Source organism: Orcinus orca, chromosome 5, assembly GCF_937001465.1.
Source record: "Orcinus orca chromosome 5, mOrcOrc1.1, whole genome shotgun sequence".
Classification (NCBI taxonomy): Eukaryota; Metazoa; Chordata; class Mammalia; order Artiodactyla; family Delphinidae; genus Orcinus; species Orcinus orca.
The window spans coordinates 122,050,225-122,074,970 of NC_064563.1; the positions used below are offsets into that span (position 1 = coordinate 122,050,225).

At 33.1% G+C, this 24,746-nt stretch overlaps 1 long non-coding RNA gene across 1 annotated transcript in view; it reads left to right on the forward strand.

Moving 5' to 3' along the window:
* LOC125964438 (uncharacterized) overlaps positions 1–24,746 on the forward strand; it is a 337,716-nt gene that overhangs the window by 192,329 nt on the left and 120,641 nt on the right. The window lies entirely within an intron of this gene.

Consider the following 24,746-nt stretch of genomic DNA (forward strand, 5'->3'; position numbering starts at 1 on the left):
TTAACACATGCCTATTTTCTTGCTGTAATATTTAAGCAATTTTATCTTAAAGATTTCATAATACTTCATCTGTCCTTATTTCTGTTGTTTTGCAATTCTGTTTGCTTTAATAGAGCTGCTATAAAAAGCAACCATGGTAATCAGAAATAAATATTATAATTCACAAAACTAACATGGCTTACAGAGATACAAGTTAAAATATAGTAGAATATATGCATATATTTATTATTATAAGTTCATCTCAGTAAATATATATGTATATGCATACATATACATTTTACTATAAATATATACCATAAATACATTTATATTATATATAATATTACAGATAAATATATATTTATAGTAGAATGTATATGTATGTGTATCTATTTACATATACACATTTATTTACTGAGGTGAACTTAATTACTGAAAATTATTTTATGCTTTGAAAATTTTATCTGGAATAGTCTAAATCTTGGGTTATCTTGGGTGGGTATAAAAGGTCTCCAAGAGAAAACAGCAATAAATATGACTTTTTATTAATAATAATTCATTTTGAAACTATAATATTTATATTCTGAAAACACTATTTTTTTTATTTGTTAGTTTGATATAGAGCAAGAAGCAGTACATTAATAGGTTATCATTTTTCCCAATATTATAGTTTTTTGTTAAAAGAAACTGAATTTACATTTAAGTACAATGAACAAAGAAAAGAGCTCAATGTTTTTATTTTGTCCAGACTTATTGTGAAATTAGTCTAAATAATTTCTAATTAAAGTACAAAATTTCTAATCAATAACATGTTTTAAATGCACAGAACTTAACTGTCTATAATAGCTGTTTTGCTGTAATCATAGTTATGTGTATAATTTATCAATAAGTTTTCTTTTGAAGGGAGGGGATATATCTGATATTTCTTTGATTTTTTTCTTGTCTTCTTTGTAAGAAGTTCTAGTTTATAGAAAACTAAATGGCAATTCTGGCTGATACAGGCCATAATGATACCCAAACTCAAAAAGAAAATTGCCATATGTAGAAGATTGTCTTGCTGCCCTGTCCAAACTAGTTATTCCTTATTCATTGTAAGACCTAATGTTCATTGATAGGAAATAACATTCTATTCTGATGCATGACTAATTTGTCATTTGAGTTGTGTTAAAAAAATCAATAAAATTCAAGCCATAAAGGATTAAAGAGTTATAGATTATCTCATCCTTTTGCACCATTTTGATTACAAAATTTTTTTAAAAAGTCTTTTTAAAGGAAATATGGCAGAATTAACTGCTAACCTTTAAACCTGTGGTGTTCTTCCAGTTTCTGGTGGGTGCTAGCTATTAAGTAAATGATTCAAGGAAGGAAAAGACGAGCAAAGGGCATGGTATATGCATTGAGCATAGTAATATCTGCCTTCTCCCTAGAATAATAAAAATCAATCTGCAATCAGAGTGGTTCATCAGTTACCTATCTTCCATGTAACGAACACACATTTCTATACCCTTATTAAAAAGACATTTGTAGGTACCTCTGTCCCCATGAAGATTATAACTTGGTTGAAAATATTAAACAGAAATGAGCCACATAAGAAAAATAGAAAATAGGCTAAATTGACTGAGCTAGTGGATTTTTTAAAAAATCATATGCTTGGGTTTCCCTGGTGGCGCAGTAGTTGAAAGTCCGCCTCCCTATGCAGGGGACGTGGGTTCGTGCCCTGGTCCGGGAAGATCCCACATGCGCAGAGCGGCTAGGCGCGAGAGCCATGGCCACTGAGCCTGCGCGTCCGGAGCCTGTGCTCCGCAACAGGAGAGGCCACAACAGTGAGAGGCCCGTGTACCGGAAAAAAAAAAAAAAAAAAAAAAAAATCATATGCTTTACTTAAAAGAAAGAATAACCAAATCAATGCCAGTAACAATCTCTTTGAACAACTTTCTATGAAAAATAGACTTTGAAATTCCATATGAGCCTATTCGAAAGATAACTGAATTTTACAAGACCATTAGTTGATATTCTGTATGAAAACTACCCTGATAATATATTGGGAACCCTACTTTTATATCTGTTGTAGAACAGGAATTGACATATAATTAACAAATACATGTTGAATGAATGAGTAAACAATCCTAGTAATATGAGTATTTGTTTCTCCAACTGGGTTTCCCCTTCTCAACATGGTTCATTTTCTTAAAGACTAAGAAGATTCTTAAAGCTGTTTCTGGAGTGCTTATCTTTCAATGATTCAGTTACTTGGCAGAGGACTGGCATCTAGTTAAAACTTACATATTCAGAGAAATCACTCTAATTCCCATTTTGTAGTATTATCAGCCAATGAAATTGATAATTTCAGAGGATCTTTAAGTGTGGGAACTTATAATCCTTGTGGCTTTATCTGGTCCGTGAAAGAACGAAGGCTTACCAAGGGTTTAATAATTAAAGTAATATTCAATTATTAATAAATTTTGATGTTTAGTGAGGATACATACAGAAATATTATAATAAATTTGTTTGGCGCCTATGTTATAATACCTTTTAATTAGTGTAGTAAATGGAGCAGTATTTTTCCTCTTGATGTAATGATAACTTCTAAATACTACAGTTCATAGGTATCCTGATTCTCCTATTCATGGCTGTTGACTTTGGCTCTCTGTATGCCAAATTATCACTAGAAAATTTCTTTACTAATCATCAAGAAGGTTTAATCAAAATCAGTTTGTTTAGTTACCAGCAAATGTACCCTTAGGAGTATGGGAGAAGCCAAGTTTATAATGATTGAATTATTTTATTATGTATTATGAACACAGATACAAAACCCACGATCTTTCCCCCTCCTCTCTCTTCCCCCAAATAATAAATTGAAGAGAATTGGGAGCAAATAATTTTTTACAGCAAAAATATTTTCAAAATCATTACTAGCACCTACTACTAGTACCTCTTGGAGTCTGTACTGGGCTTCTCCTGGAACAGTATTATTAGAAGAATGGGTGCTGGAGTCAGACTGCCTGATTCAAACCCACGTCTGCCACTTGCTAGTTATCAAATCTGGGAAAAAGTACTTTCCTTACCTTCCTTTTCTTGTTTGTAACTTGGTAATAATAACACAACTGATTTTTGAAGTATTTGTTAAATTAAAAAATAATAACATCCCTTCCAATTAAGTGACGATGTATAGAACTTAATCCAGATGTGGGAGTGAACATGAATGAAATGGGAAAGGAGGCATGCCTTTGGAGATGTTAGTCTTCCTTAATATAATGTCATTGAAAAAAGCATCATAGTAGCCAGTGTACTGCCATCATGGAAGTCAAAACAGAGAACAGAGTGGCAGGTTTCTAAGAATATTGAAAAGTGAGAAATGTTGCCTGCTTCAGTTTTTTGTTTTTTTGTTTTTTTTAAATCAGCATTAAGTGGAGGGTATGCCAGCCTTACCTTCCATTTATATTTTATTTTGAAACATGTCATCAAAGAACCATAATCATCTTAATTACACCAGAGTAAAACTTCAAAGAATCCACTTCACTCATATTATAGGTTCACATAAGAAAGAGCAATTAATTTAAAATCCAAGTTTTATATATTCCCAGGTTTCCAGTTGGGAGATGACGAAATATACGTTCTCAACTCTCTTATTTCTCTCTGGAATCAATTGTCGCTTTCTTTTGGTCTTGTTTTCTGAAGTAACTGGTTATTTTGATTACCTTCAAAAGGCTGAATGGTGTTCACAATTATCTCCTTTCTCCTTCTGACTCTAATTCTATTGTTTAGTAAATTAAGGGAAAGGAATGCCAGATGAAATGAAGCCTGGTATGATTTTTAAGGTTTGGAAAGGAAATCAGTATTAACTTAATTGTTGTCTTTTACGTACAGGTTTGAATATTTATATTTGGAATAGCCTTTGAGCTTAATTCATCTGTTTAGACATGAAATATAGTTCCAAGTCAAGCTAACCAATCTTTCATTAAGATGTATTAGTGTCAGTGTATCTTGCCCTGCTTAAAAATATCTTTTTATACTTTCTGTTTTGAACTATTTAATTTTTTTAAACTTTAGTGAGTTTTCAGTGTGGAAAGTCTTATTTGTCTCTAATCTAACCTCTTTATACAAAGTCTAATAGGTCCATTTTAAGAGCAAAATTGACCTTCTTTAGATGACTAGCTATTAGTGGGGAACACAGCACCTAACCTATGCTTATCTAAATCTCAGAAATGTTTCCTATCTCGGATCTCTTGCATTGCAGATATTGAAAGCATCAATGCTTCTATTCTCTAAAATTTTCACAAAAATATCAGATCTGATAGTGTGATTTTTTTTTTCCTTTTTACCTCAAGATCTAACTAGAAACATAAATCAGAAAAAACTAACTGAAAGAAAAAGTTTGAAAAAAAGAAAAGAAAATGAATTGATGCTTTGGGAAAGGAAATGATTTGGTGGTAGAGTGTAGATTAGATTAAAGCAACCAGGTTTCAGAAACTAGAGTGTTGAAGTTCAATAAAAGATGCCCAGAATTCTTGAGTGCAGTAAAACACATGTATAGCAGAGGGCCTTCTGTAGAATCTGGATGTTGCTTGGTTTAACAAAAAAGTGAAAAATATCCTTCAGTGGATCTAGCAATTTCTGAGAACATCTGTATGTTACCCATCCAAAGTAATAAGGAGCTGAAATCATCTATCACTACCTACTGCCACTTACTTCATTTTCATAACATCCTTCTAACTATGTCTCATCAGGAAATTAAATTTCTATCACACAGGTTGAAGGTTATTTACAAAACAGACTTCCACTGTGCTAGTTCATCCTGCATATTGCAGCTAGATTATTACAGCCAGATTATTGCAGCCATTTTCCAACTGATCTCCAAGATTTTATTCCTTCGATTATGTACTCTTTTTCTTTTTCCTGAAGTTTCCTTCAAAAATTAAGATCACATCTCTACTTTTCTAAGAGTCTTATGACTCTGTTGCCTGAAGTTTGTTTCCTCCCCACAAACTTGCATATTGAGTATCATTAACTGGTTATTAATACTAAATTGATCTTGGAGAAACTTTCTGTGAGAAAACATTTCTTGGTATTGTTTTGTAAGTTAAAATACATAGGCACCTTAGATGGCTCAATAGAAATTTTGCAGAAAGATTCTGAAAGATTTCTTTTTCTCCCCACTTTTTTTTAATTGAAGTATAGTTCATGTACAATATCATATAAGTTACAGGTGTGCAATATAAAGATTCTGAAAGATCTTAAGAGGTACATGGAAATAGGTGAAGAATAGAGCTGATAGAGAAAAGTGATGGCCTTCTGCAGGGCAAGACACATTATGTAGAGTTTAATTTTTCTTAACCTGCCTTATTGAATAAACTGAACGTTTTCAGAAATTCCATCTTTTAAAATATGACCACCACAATTAATATTTAAGACAATAGCTCTACATATAAGCCATGTATTAGGTCTCTGAGGTCATTGCTTGACTAAACACATAGCTTTGAAAATTTCAGAAAATCTCTTCAGAGTCAACTTCTATAAGCTTGGCAATCTGCATTTAAAGATTGAAAAGAATGAGAAAGTGATTTTGTTTCATTACCAAAACATAAAAATTATATGCTGTGGTTTTATTTTTTTTTTGAACAAGAGTTTAAGTAAGGAGGTAAAATTCTCATTATTTCAGTAACTATTTTCTAGTTGTTAACTACTCCCTGAAGATATTATATTACTAAATTGTTTTAGCACCAATAGCTACCAATGTAATATAATAAGATATTTGAACTCACTGTACAAATAACATCCAGAACGTTTTTAAATGAATTTTTAAAAATCAGTTGAGTTTGTTTCTAAAGTATTTTGTTGGTGGCCATGATAAAATATTGACAATAATGGATTTAAAATAAATGAATATTCTAATTAATAATAGAAGTCAGACTTCCAAAAAAATTATTGGAAGATAAAGTTTTTGAAATTTTTTATGGCAGTAAAAGAGTAAAATGAAAAAAAGAGAGAAACACAGGTCCGTAGTATTAAACATCTATAAAAATCACTATTTGAACTTTCTTGTTACTTTACTGTCCTGGACTATCACATTTATATATTGAAATGCTCAATATAGTTTTTATGTTATTGGGGGGGGAAATGGTGTTCTTCAGAAATTGTACTTGCTACAAGTAAAAAAATTAAAAAGTAACTTCAGTAAGAACGAACTGGAATAATGAGAAATTTCTGTATCACAGTCAAAATAATGCCATTACCTCCTGCAAGATTGCTGCAGTGATTTTTGAAAGCTATACAAGTTGTTTTATCTGATTTTGGCTATCGAAGGCTTTTTCTATCTAAAAGCAGTTGTGGTAATATACAAATGTAGAATAACTTGTGAGTTATATTTTAGATCTAAAACTATATGTATTTAATGGTATGACCAAGTTCATGTTTGGGAAAGCATCACCTGAAAATTGGGTTTTTAGTATTTTAAGTATTGTCAATTGAACTAAGAGGTGACATTTTTCCTGTTTACTTACATTATAGTTTGTATGCTCTATTCAAAAGCAAAAACTCAAAATTCCCAGTTTTAAATGTTACCATAGCTTTGTATACCAAAGAAAATAGTTTACTTAATTGAGTTTCAAATCTTGAGCTGGATTTAGTATTAGACATAGTTTAGTGATTATGTATATTTTTCATTGATAGTTAAACATACACACAAAGTATATTTTCTTTTTTAAAAAATGCAACAGCTGCTTTAACATAAAATATGAACAGTTGAGCAAAGCATGATAAAAATACTTACTTGGAAGGATTGGGAATTGAGCAAGCACAGTGTATTTTTTGCCCCAGAGGTGGCAGTGGGAAAAGGTCTGTTTACCCGAGCTCTCCTGCTTCCAAATGAGGTCTGATGATTTTAGTTTGATGAATGACTTCAGGGAGCTATGATGCCCACCACATTGCCCAATGTCTTGGCCCAAACAACAAATCAGCTCATAGGTCTCCATTAATGTGCTGCTGGAAAGGATGTGGATTGGTTGGGGATGTATACAGGGAAAAGTTATTTCTGAAGATGGTATTTTTTATAAAAAAATATTTTAACTGTGCTTCTCCCCTGCTTAAATACTTCCAAGGTAAAGACTATTATTTCTTATTTATGTCTATCCAGAGTCTTGTATATAAAGGTTCCTTTCCTCATAAATGTTTGTAAAATAAAATTTGATGTTAGTAGCAAGAATGAACTTTTTGCTTCTTGTTGCTTGCAGGGTTAAGGCAAAACTCATGGGACAAGTCTGGTTTTATGTCTTTTGTTTGTTTGGGGCGGGGGGTTGTTTTGTTTTTCTTTTTTGTCTTTTTGATGAGCTGTGGTATAATAGAAAAAAAGCCAGCAAGCGAGCAAGAGAGCGATGGTAAAGAGGACAGGAACTAGGGGAAGTTGTTTGTCCATCCTTTCCATGTCAGCTTCACATTTAAGGCCTTTGCCACTCCTCTTTAGCGTATGATTCAGTTAGTGTGGAACTCTCACCAGGTTTTCCTAGCACCATGTGTTTGTATATACTATTCTACATCATGAAAAATTCTTCCCTTCTTTTCTATCTGAAAATTGTCTGCTGGTCCTCCAATATTCTGACATCTCCTTTGAAAAATCCTCGCTTACTCCCCCAGGCAGAGTTTGATTGTTCTTTTCTGGGATGGTACATATCTCTATCACAATGCTTTTCACAGTGCCTTACAAATATTCATTTACATACATGTCTGCTCTCAGGCTAAACTGTCAGCTCCGTACAGCAAGGCATATTTCTTATTCATTTCTGTATTCCCACCACCTTCTATTATGCCTTTCATAGTTGGCATTTGATGAAAGGCTGATTAATCTTTCTAAGCATTAAACTAGTCTTTTAGAACAATAATGTATTTGCCATGCAGTGATATATGATCCTGAAGAGTAGTTTATGCTCTCTGCTGCCTTTTTTTCTCTATAAAACTACATAAAGAAGAAAAAATGCACCAAATTTAAGAACAAGATTTGTTTGAAAAGTGCTAATTTGAGTAACTTGAATAAAATAGCTAAAGTAGTATGAATATCATATTAAGATAAACTGAGATTATAAATAATTTTTTCCACACTGCTTCTCAGTTTTTCCTAGACAATAGAATATTAAAGTAGAAAAATCATTAGAGGGTATCTTATTCAATTACATTATAAATGTATATTGAATAAATAAAGGAATGAATGAAGCTAAGAAATGTTAACTGACACACTCAAGTCACATCTTTTAGTGTCGATGCTAGGATTGGAGCGCAGATCACAATGTCAAGTGAAAAGTAAAACCCTGACTTTTAAAATGCTGTGATTTTTTTAAACTTTTTATTTTCCAATAATTTTAGACCTATAGAAAAGTTGCAGAAATAACACAGAGAGGACATGTACAGACCCTCCCTTAGTTTTCTCTATTGTTAACAACTTATGTATTGATAATTACAGTATAATTATAGAACCTGGGAAATTAACATCAAATTCAGGATCCCACATTACCATTTTTTGTTGGGTCCCTTTGTCTCGTCAATATTTTATAGTTTCTCTGTCTTAACTTTTTTATGACCGTGAAGGGGACTCATCAGTTATTTTGTAGAATGACCTTCAATTTGGGCTTGTCCGGTGTTTTCTCATGAGTATATTGGAATTATGCATTTTGGACAAGAGGAAGGGTTATGCCCTACTCAGTGCATCATATCAGGGGATACATGTTGTCAATTGATCTTATTATTGATGAGGTTAACCATAATCTCTTGAGGAACGTGGTGTTGGCCAGGTTTTTCCAATGTAAGGTTACTATTTTCCCCTTCATTATATAACTATATATTTATTTATATATATATTTATTTTTATGTATATATCTTGGAATAGATACTTTTAAACTGGGCAAATATCCTGTTTTCCTTCAGTCTTTTGCCCACTGATTGTAACATTTTTTGGTAGATTTTATCTGTAACAATTGTTACTATTGTGTTTGCCTAATGTGATTTTGTATGTCCCTCATTCCTTCTATATTTATTAATTGGAATTCTTCAAAAGAAGAGATGTTCCTTCTTCCCCATTTGTTTGCTTATTCAGTTATACATTTACATTAATGTGGACATGGGTATTTATTTATTGTAGTACTTATAATTCAATACTATCATTGTGTAGTTTATTCAAATTATTCCGGCATTGGTTATTGGGGATCTTTTTCAGGCTGGCTTATTGTCTATTTGATATGTCCCATCCTTTTTTGAGGACTTACTTATTTTTTGGCAACACAAGATATTCCAGACTCACCTTGTGTTTTTCCTGCTCAGCCCTGAAATAAGCCACTTGTCCAAGGGGTTCTTGTTCCTTTTATTGGAGAATGGATTTAGAAACCAAGATCTCAGTGCCAGCTATATGTATTGCTAACAGGGTGTTATTGTTTCTAGTCCTCTATTTTTTTGTGGTACGCGGGCCTCTCACTGTTGTGGCCTCTCCTGTTGCGGGGCACAGGCTCACAGGCCCAGCTGCTCCGCGGCATGTGGGATCTTTCCGGACCGGGGCACGAACCTGTGTCCCCTGCATTAGCAGGCGGACTCTCAACCACTGCGCCACCAGGGAAGCCCTATTTCTAGTCCTTTTTAATGGACAGTGTTAGGGAATATGTGTATATATACTAATCCATGCATAGACATTCATCCATATTTATTTCTACATCAATCTCTTTCTAAATATATGAACAATTATGAATTAATATTGATATCTCTGATTCTAATACAACAGGGTTCTCTCTAGCCTCCAGCCTTTCCTTATTTGTAAATCTTCCTCTAATAGAGAAAAATGTGGCTCTCATTATCTATAGTATATTTACTTATTTGTTCAGTCCTGGTATGCACATCAAGTAATTACAAAGTTGATAACCCTTACCCCTGTGGAAAATTGACTTACTAATCAGAGTAGAGTAATCCTGTACAATTATTTTTGCCCCATAGTATCTCAAAATATTTTTTTTCCAAAGCTACTTTGGTTCATCATTTTATTTTCCATTCCATTCAATGTGGTTGTGTTATTCATTTATAACATAACTAGGTTCATTTGTTACTCATATGTTTACCTCATATACTGGGGTTATTTAATTTTTTAATTAATTTTTTTTAATTTTATTTTTTATTAAATTTGCCACGGTTCTAAAAGGCAAAACTATCAAAAATGTTATACTTGGAGAAGTGCTGCTCCCACTACATCCTTACTACCAGGTTTCCCATTCCTCCCTTCTTCCCACTCTTTCTCTCCCATTCCGTGTAGGTAACCGCCTTTTTTAGTTTCTGGTTTACCCTTTCTGTATTTCTTTTGCAGATATGTAAATGAACAGATACATGTTTATTTTCTTGTATCTTTTTCTTTCTTATAAGAAAGGTAGCTACTATTGATAGTCTTTTGTAACTTGCTTCCTTATTTAACAAACCTCTCTGAAAACCACTTTGACTCAGTTCATAGAGATCTTCCTCCTTCTCTTATACAGCTGCCTAGTAACTTGTTGTGTAGCTCTAACATAATAAAGTCAATGACTTTCCTGTGCATGAACAGTAGGTGGTTTCCAATATTTTGCAAAAAAAACAATGCTGCAGTGAATAACTTTGTGCACACATATTTTCTAATTGCTGGAGATGTCATGAGGGTAGAGTCCTAGAAGTGGGATTGCTGAATCAGTAGGTGATTGATTGCATATGTAGTTTTTGTTAGGTATTGCCCAATTTATCTCTAGAATTGTATTTGATTTAGAAACACATTTCCTAATACATGGAAAAAGAGGAATTTATTCACGTTTTCTTCTGGTACTTATATGGTTTCATTTAAAAAATCTAGGTCCTTAATTCATTTAGAGTTTATTGTGATGTGTGCTATGAGATATGGACCTAATTTTATCTATTTCCAAATGGCCACCCAGTTGTCCCAGCACCTATTATTAAAAGTTTATCTTTACCTCAGTAATTTGAGATGCCACTTTTAACGTGCCAAATTTCAGACTGTTTCTCATTGTTGCAGTCCATTTTTCTGGATTATTTGTCTACCTTTGTGCCAGTACTACTTGTTTTAATTATAGAGGCTTTATAGTATATTTTAATCTAGTAGGGCTGGTCCCCCTTACAGTTTTTCTTATGTAGTGTTTCTCTGGCTATTCTTTTATATTTGCTTTGAAAATGGACTTTAATATCAAGTTGTCTAACTCCATAAAATAGCTTGCTGGTGTTTTTATTGAGTTTTAAAATTAACTTAGGAAAAGCTCACGTCTTTTTAATGTTGAGTTGTCTCAACAAGATCAGGGTATGTTTTTTCATTTTTTCAAGTCTACTGTTATATCTTTAAAGGGTATTTTTTTAAATGTTCCACATTGTTAAATTAATTCCTAAGTATTTAATCTCCTTTATTGTTATTGTAAATGGTTTTCCTCTATCATTATATCCTTTATTTATTTATTGGTATATTAAGGCTATTTATTTTTGTATGTTCGTATTATATCATGATACTTACTGGAGTCTATTTGTTTGAATTATCTTTATCATCCATTCTCTGAGGTTTTCCTTGTATTCTATCACGTTACCTGCAAATAGATAGTTTTGTTCCTTCCTTAACTGTGTTTGTGCCACTAATTAATTTCTGTCATCTAATTGCATTAGCTAATATCTTGAGTGCATTACTGAATAGTAGGATAAATAGTGGGCATGCTTACTTTGTTCCCAATTTTAGTGAAGATGCTTCTACTTTTTCCTCATTAAATAAGATAATGGATTTTGGATAAAGTAACCCTTAATTCCTATTTTTTTTGCACTTTATTTAAACATGAATGAGTCTTCAAGTTTGTCAAAGCTGTTTTCATCTTCTATAGAGATAAATTTTCCTTAGATCTATGACATAATATGTGATAGCAGTAGATTTATAAATATTGAAGTGATTTTCCATTTCTAAAATAAAGCCCATATGGTCCTGGTGCATTATTTTCTTAATATGGTATTGGATTCTGTTTGTTAATAGTTTATGTAGTTTTCTTGCATTAATTATGAGTGATGTTATTCTTTTCTTTCTTCATAATGTATTTATATTTTAGGTATCATTGTTATGCTTGTTTCATAAAAGGAATTATGAATTTTTAATTTCTTCTCAATGCACTGGAATAACTTCTAGGGTCTTTAGATTATATGGTCATAGAAAGTAGGTAAAAAATCCCCTGTCAAAACATCAGGACCTGGGGCTTTTTGTGGAGTAATTTCTAGAATAGTTTCAGTGTTTTTTCCTGTGGAAATTGGACTAAGATTTGTAATTCACATGTAATTAATTTGGTAATATATATCTATCTAAGTTTTCAAATTTATTTGAATAGAGCTCTGCAAAGCAGTCCTGTGCGTGTGTCTGTGCATGCATGTGTACATGCATGCATGTATGTGTTTTAATTTCTTTGGTTTCAGTAGTTATTTCCCTTCTGTCATTTCTTACTTTACATCATTTCCTTCCTATATTTTCTTTCTGCTTTTGCTTGATCAGATTAGCTAGTACTTTTTCTCTCTTATTATTTTAAAAAACAAGATTTTAATTTATTAATTAGATCTACTTTTTTATTATTCTCTGATCATTTACTATTTTTTTTTTTTTTGCTGTACGCGGGCCTCTCACTGCCGTGGCCTCTCCTGTTGTGGAGCACAGGCTCCAGACGCACAGGCTCAGCGGCCACGGCTCACGGGCCCAGCCGCTCCGCGGCATGTGGGATCCTCCTCGGACCAGGGCACAAACCCATGTCCCCTGCATCGGCAGGCGGACCCTCAACCACTGCGCCACCAGGGAAGCCCTGATCATTTACTTTTATTTTTATTATTTCCATCATTGTGATACTTTTTGTTTTATATTTACTCTTTTTCTAGTTTTTTGAGCAGAGAATTTAATTCATTTACTTTCATTCTTTCTTTGTTATTATTTAGTGCAATGATCTTCCTTTTATCAGATATATAGTGTTTTCATTGTCACTTTTTTATTTCTATAATTTCAGTTTGTGTTTCCCCTTTTAACCAAGAGTTATTTAATGAAAAGGTGTTTTTTTGTTTTTTTACATCCAAGTGGAAGGACTCCCTTGTTTGTTTTTTAAATATAAATATATAATTTCTTATTTTATGGCCTTATAATTATGGAGTATTATTTATAATACTTTTACTTTATGGAAGTTACTGGTATTTTCTGTGCAATTTAATATGTGATCAATTTTTGTTAACATTCTCACCTGAGAAGAAAGTGTACTCTTTATTCTTAGAGGTAGAGTTAAATATACATTCATAAGATGTTGGTTATGTTGGTTAAATCTTCTATCTCCTCTCTACCTTTTTTGTTCACTTGTTCTGTCTTGTACTTAGAGTGCCATAATAAAGTCTTTTATTATTAGTGTTTTTCTCTTCTTGCATCTCTTGTAGATTTTGCCTCATAAATGCAATGTTTTGATTTCTTTAGACCTTTTTCAGTTGCCTGAATTCATGGATGATTCATAAACCTTTCTCATTGAATGAAATGGCAAGATGCATTGGAATTACCTTATTGCTCTGCATAAAAATAAGATTCCATCGATTCTTTAATATATAAATCCCCTTGACAGAATTCAGAACATATGCATCTTACCTCAAAGTGAATTTTATACCAATTCTATACCAGACAATACAATGAGAATTGTCTGTGTATATCATATAAAACACTTTGTCTCAAAAATAAATTTTTTTAATTGTAATATTTAGCATTGAATACTTTAGACCGTCAAACTATTGATATTTCATGAAAGTTAGCCCCGTGGTTCCCAAACTTGACTGTGCATCATGTTAAGAGCTTGTCACATAGATGCATATGCCCTACCAATGGAATTTTGGTTCAGCATATCTGGATGTGGCCTGAGACCCAGAAACAGAAAATCCAGAACTAGATAGGGGAACCACTGATGTAGTCCTCTCATTTTGCAAGGGTTCCTCTTAAGCAATATTTAATTCCTCACTAACTCACTTTGATATTCAGATGCATTCATATCTATTATGTTGCTTTGTTGGTAAATGTCCCCCTTCTGGACCTTTGGCATTATGACATATATTCAACCATTTAAAACATACTTAGCTTGACAATAGGCAGTATTAAGACACTCCTGGATAAAATATAAAAATTTCCTTAAATCTATTACTCTTATCTTCCCAGACAAAAAAAAGTCAGAGGAACTGTACTAGTGTCTGAACTAACAGCCTTAAATAAAGCTGAAGGATGTGATTATTTAACAAATTTGTTCACCATAAAAAAGAAAGGAAAAACTTTGTACGCCATAGGTATCTGGGCACTTAGTAAAGACTGTGAGTGATAAGAAATATACAAAGAAGGAACATGAACAGAGATTATTTGGAAAATTATGCAGCAAAACTATGACCATTGAGCTCATTCAAGCAACAGAAATATTAGAAGCCAAGCTCTAATCGTTTGGGGTTTTCCTGGACTTCGAAACAACTAACATCACTTCATAAAGTCAGGTAGGGGAATATTCTGTAAAGTCTTTGTTCTGAGTTTTTAATTGTTTTGCTAAAGCCTCAGGCTCAATTTCAACTGAATTGTTAGACTGAAGTCTCATCCAAACTGACAAAATAAGCAGCGAATATCTGCAATTCTCTACAAAGTACAAAGGAAAAGAATAGGTTATATAACTGACTACATTGCATTTGGCTGGTAGTTTTTCTGTTAAGCTGGTAGGTGAATTACTTATCGTCTCCTTCGATTGCAAAATAGATGCAGTGTAGTAATTCAGAGGTTATTCATATTTCCTTTAAGACTGATACTGCGTGTTTACATATTGCACATTGACAATCATTTTCACAAAATTATTGTGAAAGCATTGGCCTTACATTTTTACGTGGTGAAATAGAGACAGAGAGGGAATGCTCTGCCTCGGGCTGTCAGTGTGAATCTCTGAGATGACTGGAGGCTGGGAAAGAAGTTCAAGCCTGTCTTCATTTACCAGGCCAAGATTACTCTACCAAACCAATTTTCAATTTAGATATAAATGTAGTCTTTGATTTCCCTTCATAATATGTGTAAACACATAGAGCCACCTTTGTCCTTATTTCAGGGTTCCTCACCTTCTGCTATTGGAGGCGAAGCAAAAGTCAGGAGAATTCAACTAATTTGAAAAATGACCAAATTATGATTGCCCTGGAGCAGGGCACAGTGTGAGTTTATCAGTGAGTCATTTTATAGCCTCTGATAATGTTTCTATCTCCTGAATCCATCCTCTGCTAATATTCCTATATCTTCCAAAGCAACTCCATGGAGGAATTAATCAGTAAAATTGTTCTTTTGCAATGGAAGCACCTTAATTCATTGAAGTTAAAGCAAATTTTGTCAGTTTTTACTCCAACTCAAAAGATGAAAAATACCATGAGAGTCATACATAACAGATGTTAATATTAAACAAAAGAAAAACTACAAGATCTTTCCATCTTTTGAAAGATAACAAGGTGTCCAACCACTATTTTATTACAGTTCTTGACTATAAATAAGACTAAAGCAGAATCAATAAAATTATTTTACTTAAGAGGTACTCATGCATCTCCAAGAATATTTAAATATCCATTGACATACAGATGTTTGGCTATTCAACAGATGCCTTCCACTGATACATGCAATACTTTCAGTGATATACGCAAACAAAATTGCATTTACTTCAGAGTTTTGAATGTGTCAAAAATGCCCTGGTATATTGCTTAGTAGTTACAAGTAGTAAACGATTATTTGCACAATTATTGATTTGAGATAAGATCATTGTCATCAGATCCTGGTTCAAAGAAAGTAAACACTATAGTTATACTAATAATATACACATTTTAAACAGTATTTAAGGGACCGATTGTTTTAAACAATGTTCTTGGTGCAAAGACCCCCTGATAATGACTTTTATCCCCATCACTTCTTTTAGAAACAAACATTGTAGGCAAGAAGATATTATATAAGATTTTAAGCAACTTTGCAACAAAATTTGGTCATGTAAGAATTATTCTTGAGACATTAGTTTGGTTAATAGATGTTCCAGATTTACAATAAGCAGTGTCTGTTAGAAAAACTGTTTTAGAGTTTTAATTTTTCCGAAAGAAGAAAGGAGAATTTTAGTGATTAAGTTCTGCTGGATAATGCTTAATTAGTTGTGTGATTGTAATAATGATGCTAAGAATAGTAATGTAGCAGTTACCATGTTTTCAGTATTTGCTTTGTACCAGGCACATTGCTATACACTTTACAGTTACACAACTACTGTTATCTTGGGCATTTTGTGTAAGCAGAAGCCACTCTCAGAAAAACTAGGTAACTTCTCCAAGGTTAGACTTATCCGTAATTTATACTCATTTCTACAAATGTCTTCTCTCCGTGGTTAAGCTAAATCTTTGAAGAAATGCCTGGATCATGCAATGTAATCATGATACAATGCTACAAGAGTAGTACCAACTCTTTGGGCTTTCTGGATAATAGTAATGATATTAAACTGTACTTGGGGAAATCATTTGACCCTGGGTGTAACTGGGTCCAATGTAATTGTGAAGTTCTTTATAATGGGCTTTGATTGTATCTGTTTTTCTGCTTTGCTGCAGTGAACAGGACTGTGTGTTTGATGAGAGTCACATTGGTATAGCTATAAATGTGATACTACAGATGATTTCATATGCAACACATGAGACAATTATTTAATGAACAATGACTATAGCATTCTACATTGCCTTTTATTGAGAGTTGCATAAGAAAAACTCTTTTGTATTCCATGAGCTGATGATAGAGTAATTATATAGTATTTTTTTGCAATGGGAAGATTATGAAACTTTCATTATATAAAAACTAAAGAGATGACAATATAAAATTCAGTAAAGATGCCACCTACTCCACATTTCCATACACATGACTATTTTTTCCAATGTTCTCTTTTTGTCTAATTGCACTACAGGAAAATCTGAACGTTCATTGAATTAGGTAAATTAAATGTGGCTCCTGGTTTCTACCTTTCATTTTAACTCAAGTTTTTCAGACAAATTGTGGTTTTAAAGTCCTTAGCTCAGAGCTTTAATAAAAAAACAAACAAACAACAACAGCAAAAAAATTTGAGAAAACATTTATATGCCCCAAATTTATTGAGTACCAGCTCTGGGCCAGATACTTTGCTTGAGGCTTGAGGACAGAAATAAATGATTTAGTCTATTAGTTGAGATATACAAATTAATAAATCATTATTCACAGCTTTTTTACATGAAGTTCATAGCCTCTGTATAAGTCTATGAATACCTTTCAGGGGATTCTTGAAATCTTAAAATTATATGCAAATCATTGTGGGTCTGTGGATATGTACACTTTACTAGGGAGGCGTTCATGGATTTCATCAGGTTCTCCAAAGTTTCATAATGTAAACAAAGTTAGGAATTATTAATCCTCATCTTCCTTGGCAATGTTAACTAGTTTTAGTGGTATAGTTTTTAATATGTAAAGAAATTTTCGTTCAAAAGTACTGTGACTTGCTTAATATCAAGTATCTTTTTAATGGCAGATTTAGAATAAGAATAATAAATTGTCTTTTGACATAATACAGAGTTGCTTCCCACCATGTATTTATTTCATTAATATTATCTGAATTTTTGTTTAAACTCTAAAATGTTGGCTAGCCGTATAGCCTGAAGCATTTTTTTCCTACATTCTCTTCATCTGTTAAATGGAAACATGGGCTTTCATATGCCTCCATGTTTAATAGGGGAAAATTCCAAGCCAGCATTAGACATCCAAACTCGAATTTAGTTTTTATTTCTGCTCAATTTTTGTAAGAAGCGAATGATCACCAGAATTTTTTCGATGTAATTTCCTGGAGGAGACCTAACCTGAGAGTGTTGTCCATCCAAGTCACAATATCTTTGATGTCTAATAATCTTTGTTCATCATAAAGATAAATCACAAAGGAAAGATTCCATTTACTTCATCTATTCTCTGCCAACTAGGACAAGGGCATAACTGAACAGAGTTTTAGATATTTCAACAGGATTGGGCCAGATGTTCTGGTTAGATAAGTAAACCAGATAGCAGGGTTAGTCTGCGGAGCCCATTCTCCATGCATTCTCATAGTCGTCAGTGGTTTGCTTTGCCTTTTTCGTTTGTTTGTTTGCTTAGCATTAAGATTTGGTTTCGCCATCAGGAAAATGGTGTTTATCATTTATCAGTGTAAATCATAACAACTTAGTGCTTTCTTATAAGACCTCAGAGTGTCACTTTTATCAATATAATATATAAACACACATTGGTTATTTATAATCCTTCTGTGAAAGCTGCATTAAAGATTTTACTTGTTTTTAGTTGAAAAGTTAGAAGACATGATCTTTTCAAAAAAGATAATGTGTGTTCCTATTTCGTCATTATGAAGAGTAAAGTTCATGTTACATTTCATGTACTTATCTAACATTTTACCACCCTAGGGACTGAAACATAGAAGGAAATTAGGTCAGACTTAGCCTTTATAAAGGCATTTTTACTCTGACACACCACTGGGTGGAGTACATTGCTAGCCCAGAATCTAATGTTACTGTATTGTAGGATGTTTCTGTGCCAGATGAGAGAAACTCCTAATCAACGTTGAGGTTTTGTGTATTGTTTTAAAAATCTGGGCATGTTTAATAAAGGCTAAATATTAGAATATAATACCAACATTGAATATGCCCTGGCATTATAACTTTCAAGATTCAATCCATCTTCTCTACACCCATGGGAGATAAGGTTTGATACCCTGCCTAGAAAACTCAAAGAATTATTTGGAAGAAGGCCATTTTATGTTCTCTTCAAAAGAGCAGCTGCAATTTGGGCTGAATTAGTGCTTTAACTCTACTTGGAAAAGCATAAAGCTTATTTTTGATAATGGAATCAAACTGTACCCAGATATTGAATTTGACTTTTCATTTGATGTTGCTTTGATACAGTTTATATTGGAGCTGAGCCCTAATCTTATAATAAAATGAACTGTCAGATGCTCTGTGGGACTATCGTTGTCAATAGCATTTACCTGAATTTGGCCTTCAGAACTTTAAGAATGAGGATGATTTCCTAGTAGGTGTTGGTTCTGTATGATTTTCAATTTCTCCCATTCCTCTCTTATCTCTTTAATTCTTTCTTTCTAATGCTGGGAAAATGAAATTTACCGATCAAGTCTAAAAATCTCCAACCTTACAAATTTACTGTGCCTCAAACTTTGCAGTCTAATAAAATTACAAGATTTCTATAAAACTATTTAGAATCTATAATTCTAAATATATGGGTGCATATCTCAAGTAAGTATTTTATGTTCCTTGTAAGAGAGGATTCTCACTTTGACAATTCCTTTCTCTTTGTTTCTTTTATTCCTTTAATTTCATTTTCCTGCTCACATTACACTTCCTCGTTTCTTCTAAGCTTTCAGCTCTCAAACCTCAGCCTATAGCTTTCATGCTTCTGAAGCAGCCCTCATTCTCCATTTTCTATTCTAAAATGAATTCTTTCGACTGTGTTTGTTAATAATGTCATATTTTCACTTCACTTAAATTTTCTTTCCAGTGCTATTACAGATTCTTTATTTCTCCTTTCCTCCTCACCCCTCCCTACCCCCACCCAAGTATAGCATCTCATCTATTTCTCTATATGAAGCTATGGTTTACCCAAGGGAGGGACTTTCTCATGCATGCAGCTCAGTGCTATGATGATTTCAATGGTGCCAGCATATTTTAACCACATCATTATCATGTAGTCTCAAAGCCTTGCTCGCTGAAAACACCATCTTTAAAAGGATTTCATTTCCATTAATCAATTTTAAAACTTGAGATTCAAGCACATAATGCATTTATTAGAATGTCCCCTACTTGTTCCCACATTCATTTCATTCTCTTGACTATCTAAGAAAAAGGAATTGTGCAGGAGTCTTTTCTCTCTCCATGCTTACCTCTTCTTTCTATATCCCACCGAGCCCCTCCAAGTCTATTCTTCCATACAGTAGTTAAATCAGAGCATGCGGCAGGACCGCATTGTGTGAACTGGTGGCCACACAAGTACTTTGTATTCACTGGAGGTTTAAAAGTACAGCAGCTGCATATAAATATGCATAGTTGAGAGATTCATGATGGTGCCACCTCATTCTAGTGCTGGTTGGCTGCAGTGCAGGCACTACAAATCAATGAACATTTTCCCCATCCATCAGCTGCTCGCTTGCAAGCAGACAAAACACTTACAATGCCAGAAACCCACAGAGAGCTCCTTAGTGAACGAAACCTCACTGTCACAAGATTCAAAATAGCCCTATCCCTCCCACCCTGAATCTCCACAGTTCTCGACCTCAAATGTCTTTTTTATCCAATGTGGATCGCAAGCACTTAAAAAATAACATGAGAAAAGAAAGAGAAAAAAAAAGGAGCAATGATAAATCAGGGTTGGAGGGTCCTCACGTTACATTTGTCATAAAACAAAGGACTCTTTGAGCATTAACCTTTTAGAGAATAAAATAAAGATGGATTTGCTTATGTTGACTATACTGCTTTATAGCTGTAGGGTGTGAGTGTTGAAGCATTTAAGTATGCAAAGCATTGTGCCATGCTCTGGCAGACATTTGTAATTTATCCATAGTTATTTGATGGCTTTGGGTGTTGAAGGAGTTATAATATGCTGATATGAGAAAAATAAATCATAGGTATATTTAATAAGTAGAAATCATGTTTTCTCCCATTGATTGAACAATTTTTGCAGAGGGCTCAGGTATATTTATATTGTCAACCATTCAATCCATGTAGAAATTTTAATAAAAGCTTAATTCCATTTAATAAAATTTCCTGTGAAATATATTAATGAACCAAATGTATATTTCTTGGTGAAAAGGTATACATTCATTACATCTAGAGAACAAATCTATTTTTCATTTTTAGATAGATAACATTAGCAACAAAAATAGTTTATTCTTGTGTAGAGTGAGTACTTAGCTATTCATCAGTTTATAACACTTTCTGACAACTTGCCAATCAACTTACCAATAAGAGCAATAATCAATTAGATTTCTCATTCATTTTTTCAACTATTTGTCAAATACTTACTGTAGCACTATGCAACATAAAATAATATATGATAATATCTATAGTCCCTGTTTTGAAGATGTGAATATTCTTGTTAGGGAGACAAGAAATACAGTTATACAGGGCTTCCCTGGTGGCGCAGTGGTTGAAAGTCCGCCTGCCGATGCAGGGGACACGGGTTCGTGCCCCGGTCCGGGAAGATCCCACATGCCGCGGAGCGGCTGGGCTTGTGAGCCTGTGCCCTGCAACGGGAGAGGGCACAACAGTGAGAGGCCCGCGTACTGCAAAAAAAAAAAAAAAAAAAAAAAAGAAATACTGTTATACAAATGACCATGTAACTTTCAAATTTCAAAGAAGTCTAGTTGGGGTTTGGCATGTTCAAGATATTTAGTAAATATTTGGTAAGTATATATGACATATTGATTTAAAACTTATCTAGCTGATTAATATGTTTGGTTACCATATTGCAGGAAGGGTAAAAACAAATACAGTCAAGGTAGTTATAATTGTCCATAACTATGGGTCAGAGAAGCTGACTTAGCCCATGTTTTGTTTGCTTGTAAGCAGCAAAACCAAAATTCAATCCCCTATCTGCTTAACTCCAGAGTCCATCCACTCACTTCCACTGTGCCATGTTGAATTACAAGACAGGATGTGATAATTGCTCTAGTGGATCAGAGGAGGTAAAGATCACTTCCAGCTGGGATGACCAAAGAAGACATCATTAAGAAGGAGTAGCATTTGAGCAAAAGCCTTTGAAGAACAGGCACAGCAACAAAGCAGAAACTACAGACAGGGGTGAACACCGGTGAAACCTTATGACTCTGGAAAACAAGTTGCCAGATAGACAAAGGACATCTCTTTCAGTGAAATGGTTGCTGTAAATAATACCACTTTTAGAGAATTGCCAACAGGACTCCTCACTTATTAGAAGTGGAATCCACAAAGTGATTTATATTTCAGATTTCAAAAAGAAGTCAAACTGTCTGGATCCCAGTTTCTTCATTTCTAAAGTAAGGATTTAAACAAAATAACCAATGAAGACTCCTCTTGGGGGTTCTGTTTTGTAATGCTTTTATTTTCATTTTTCTCAGAATACAAAACAAAAACGCTAGAAGTAGCTGATTCAGTGTATACTAGTTATATAACCTGTGTATATGTAATTATTCTTAGAATACAACGCATATCTAGATATTCAGATATCTATATCTATACGTCTATATCTATATATAAATAAGTTATTTGCATTTAACTGGCTAATCTAAGCTCTAAATTTAATTTCAAGAGAGCATTTTTTTTTTTTTTGGGCCATGATGTTTCCCCATTTTGCTTCCCATTAGTATTGGAATGCAAACTAATTCTTGAAACAATTTAATCAATACTTAAAGAGAAAGTGAACATATATTAAGTACATGATAAATACAAAATTTGGGGATTATGCACTCTTTCATAATATCTGTTTCTGTATTTCAACTATTGGAGAAGATACAGAGATTGGAATATTAGATATTAAATCATCAATAAAAAGGCCTTTTTGCAGTCTTAAATGTTTTGAGTAGATTCATATATTTTCCACTTATCTAGCCTATAACTCAGACAATGCTCAAAGCAATATTTTGGCAATGTTTATCAAATATGTATCAATGATATATATACGTATATATCAGATGAATATATTGTGTGTGTGAACACGCATGCATGCATGTAAACAAGTTAAGGGAACATGAGAACTTAAAAGAATGATACAGTACTTATTTTTTCCTGACTTCAAATCTTTTTTTCTGTCAACATTTTCCCCTAATTTTCCTTCCCAAACAAGAAAAAAGAACAAAGAGAGAAGTGTTTTGTTTGAATTTAGGGTGAGAATAAAATCAAACATCATTTTTCTCATAATTTTTGCAAAGGCTATTAAAGGGATATTAGTGGGGAGCTCTTCCTTGAATAGAATTACCCTGGATGGAATTCCATCCTGCCATTGTTGCTGCTAAGCACATTCAGGGGGAACTGGATGTTGTGAGAGTCTCAGACTCTCATTTTCCATCTCACTGTTTCTCTTATGTCCTAAGGTAGTATGTTTTGGTAAATACTTATTTGATTCCAATCTATTTGAGTTGAATTTATTAGGTTTGTTTTAGTGATTTGAATTAAACTGAACCCCACTCGTAGCGAACAATGCAATGCTTTGATCATTTTCATTCTGGTTCTGATCTTAAGTGGGATAGTTTAAGCTTATTTTGGTTAAATCAGTTTATGGTCAAATTGGCTAATCTTCTTAACAAATATTTACTGAGCACCAACTACATTCATTAGCACTCAGTCTTGTTACAAAGAAAGGACACATAACAAGATTTCTAACCTTGACGGCTTATATTTTATGTTGAGAAATAGTATTAAATCCTTGAAAACTTAACCAATTTATTAAACTCTTACATACATGAATGCTAAATGAGTGATAAGGTATACAAAAGCCTTTGGAAGTTCAGAGACCAGGAACTTACATTAAGTCCTGGCTTTGTAACTAGGCAGTTTTGGCACCGCTTTCTAATGGGAGAAAACTCTCTAGATAAATTTGCCCTCTGTTGCATGCTGAGCAGATTCAAGTTGAAAACCGCTGCTCCAGGCAGTGAAAATAGTTGAAACAATTTGTGCAGATAATCACTTAATAAAAAGTAGATGAAACCGGAGCAATGGGTAGATTGCAGTAAAATTTACTATCATAACGTGAAAAAAACGTCCCTTCAGAAGAGAAAGGGTAGGATCTTAAGTTAGAAGAACTTTAGTTTTATAAATGCATTTCTGGTGGGAAGCATGAGTTACTTTTCAATAGAATCATTGATTTTTGTCAAATAAAATTGTCAAACTTATACCATGTAATAATTAAGAACAAACATTATTTAGTAATTTCAAAACCAGTCATGGAATTGAATACTTATATTTCAAGAAAAAAGAATATGAATAAATACCAAAAATGTACAACAACATCTTAAGGCTGGAACTTGAATAGTATGTTAACCTAATAACCCTTAAGTCTTCCCATTTTTCTTCGTTACCATCTATATAATCACCTATTTAAGTAAGCAGCAGGTCTAGTAATGTTAGGTTGGAACCAACATTCAGATGTGCATTGCTTCAAGTTAGTCCATTTACACTCTCAGTGAACTTGGAAATCTGTTTCAAATCATATAAATCTCAAATTTCTCAGCAACAACATGTAAAATAATAATTGTTACCAAATCTACCTTCCAGAATTGTGAGGGCTCTGTAGGAAGTAAATGAGTATGCTCTAAAAGTGATGCAGCCCACATTTGAGACATTGTCATTGCTGTTATATTACCTGCTTTGTGCTGTGATAATTTTCTTCTAATGTTCAAAAAGTCAAGTATGTTTTAAATTCTACCTTTTAATAAATTTCCTGTAGACAGAAATTGTGTTATTTCTTGTCTTTTCTTCTCTTATAAAATTGATAAAAATTTTGTCTGATATACACATTTATTATTTTAATCAGTAGCTGGAGGAGAGGTGAATGCATATTAAAAATAATTATAAAATCTGTCACTAGAAAAACTGCAATTGTGGACAAAATAATGAGAAAACTACTTCTAAATTAATAATTAGAGTGTAATGTGTGAGCTTTTTAATCGATTATTGAGTGCTGGATTCCAAAACCATGTTATTTCTTAAAATCTAAGTCT